The sequence below is a fragment of the Arachis ipaensis genome, chromosome B8 (genome assembly GCF_059453495.1).
Source record: "Arachis ipaensis isolate K30076 ecotype BB chromosome B8, ASM5945349v1, whole genome shotgun sequence".
NCBI classification, from domain to species: domain Eukaryota; kingdom Viridiplantae; phylum Streptophyta; class Magnoliopsida; order Fabales; family Fabaceae; genus Arachis; species Arachis ipaensis.
In genome coordinates, this window is record NC_142443.1 from 120,350,577 (window position 1) to 120,353,149 (window position 2,573).

Genomic DNA, 2,573 nt, shown 5'->3' on the forward strand with positions numbered 1-2,573 from the left:
TAAGTTTGCTAAATTAGAAGTATTTTGTTCAAAGTTCTCTGTCTGTTGCTGAGTGGATGATGGAAAAGGTTTACTATTGTTAAACCTATTTCTTCCACCATTATTAAAGCCTTGTTGAGGCTTTTGATCCTTCCATGAGAAATTTGGATGATTTCTCCATGATGAGTTATAGGTGTTTCCATAAGATTCACCTAAGTAATTCACCTCTGCTATTGCAGGGTTCTCTGGATCATAAGCTTCTTCTTCAGAAGATGCCTCTTGAGTACTGTTGGATGCAGCTTGCATTCCATTCAGACTCTGAGAAATCATATTGACTTGCTGAGTCAATATTTTATTCTGAGCCAATATGGCATTCAGAGTATCAATTTCAAGAACTCCCTTCTTTATAGGCGTCCCATTACTCACAGGATTCCTCTCAGAAGTGTACATGAACTAGTTATTAGCAACCATATCAATGAGTTCTTGAGCTTCTGCAGGTGTTTTCTTTAGGTGAATGGATCCACCTGCAGAAGTATCCAATGACATCTTAGCTAATTCAGACAGACCATCATAGAATATATCCAGGATGGTCCATTCTGAAAGCATGTCAGAAGGATACTTTTTAGTCAGTCCTTTGTATCTCTCTCACGCTTCATAGAGGGATTCACCTTCTTTCTGTCTGAAGGTCTGAACATCCACTCTAAGCTTACTCAGCTTTTGAGGAAGAAAGAACTTGGCTAAGAAAGCCTTGACCAGCTTATCCCAAGAGTTCAGGCTATCCTTAGGTTGAAAGTCCAACCATACTCTAGCTCTGTCTCTTACAGAAAAAGGGAAAAGCATGAGCCTGTAGACTTCAGGATCTTACTCCATTAGTCTTAACAGTATCACATATCTGCAAGAATTCAGTTAAGAACTGAAAAGGATCTTCAGATGGAAGTCCATGAAACTTGCAGTTCTGCTGTATCAGAGAAACTAATTGAGGTTTCAGCTCAAAATTGTTCGCTCCAATGGCAGGAATGGAGATGCTTCTTCCATGTAAATTGGAATTAGGTGCAGTAAAGTCACCAAGCATCCTCCTTGCATTATTATTATTTTTGGCTGCCATCTCCTCTTCTTGTTCGAAAATTTCTGAAAGGTGCTTGCTGGATTGTTGTAATTTAGCTTCTCTTAGTTTCCTTTTCAGAGTCCTTTCAGGTTTTGGATCTGCTTCAACAAGAATGTTCTTGTCCTTGCTCCTGCTCATATGAAAAAGAGGGACAGAAAAATAATAATAATAGGGATCCTTTTTACCACAGTATAGAGGTCCCTGTGTGACTAGAAGAAAAGAAGAAGAGAAGAATGGAATGTAAGGAAAGAAACACAAGGGTGAGGAGATCAGAGATGTGGGATGAAGAGAAGTGTTAGTAGATGAATAAATAAATAGAAGGAGATGAGAGAGGAAGAGAATTTTCGAAAATTAATTTTTTTTTTTTGAAAAAGAGTTAGTGATTTTCGAAAATAGTTTTTGAAAAAGGTTAGTAATTTTTTGAAAATAAAAATCAAAAATTAAAATAATTAGTTAATTAAAAAGAAATTTTGAAAAAGAGGGAAGATATTTTCGAAAATTAGAGAGAGAGAGTTAGTTAGGTAGTTTTGAAAAAGATAAGAAACAAACAAAAAGTTAGTTAGTTAGTTGAAACAAATTTGAAAATCAATTTTAAAAAGATAAGAAGATAAGAAGTTAGAAAGGATATTTTAAAATCAAATTTTGAAAAAGATAAGATAAAGAGATATTTTTGAAAAGATATGATTGGAATTAGTTTTGAAAAAGATTTGATTTTTAAAATCACAATTAATGACTTGATTCACAAGAAATCACAAGATATGATTCTAGAACTCAAAGTTTGAATCTTTCTTAACAAGTAAGTAACAAACTTGAAATTTTTGAATCAAAATATTAATTGATGATGTTATTTTCAAAAATTAGGAGGTAAAGATAAGAAAAAGATTTTTGAAAAATATTTTTAAAATTTTCGAAAATAACTAAGAAAATTGAAAAAGATTTGATTTTTGAAAAAGATTTTGAAAAAGATAAGATTTTCAAATTGAAAATTTGATTTGACTCATAAGAAACAACTAGATTTTTTTTTAAATTTTTGAAAAAGTCAACTCAAATTTTCGAATTTATGAGAGAAAAGAGGGAAAGATATTTTTTGATTTTTGAATTTTTAATGATGAGGGAGAAGGATTAAAACATCATTTTCATGTTTTTCTCTTTTCTTTTTGGATCAAAACAAGGAATGCATGCAAGAACACTATGAATGTCAAGATGAACACCAAGAACACTTTGAAGATCATGATGAACATCCAGAACTTATTTTTGAAAAAATTTTTGTATGCAAAGAAAACATGCAAGACACCAAACTTAGAAATCTTTACTGCTTGGGCACTAAGAATTCAAGAATGCATATGAAAAACACCATACAACACAAAACAAGAAAACATCAAGATCAAACAAGAAGACTTACCAAGAACAACTTGAAGATCATGAAGAACACTATGAATGCATGAATTTTTTTTTCGAAAATTTTATGCAAACTTTAAAACATGCAATT

At 32.0% G+C, this 2,573-nt stretch overlaps 1 non-coding gene across 1 annotated transcript; it reads left to right on the top strand.

Annotated features, from left to right (window-relative positions):
- The first annotated feature begins 579 nt into the window (after positions 1-579).
- LOC148549436 (small nucleolar RNA R71) lies at positions 580-687 on the top strand. Its single transcript, XR_015897883.1, has one exon. It is a non-coding gene; the product is annotated as a small nucleolar RNA R71 (small nucleolar RNA).
- The last annotated feature ends 1,886 nt before the right edge of the window (positions 688-2,573 follow it).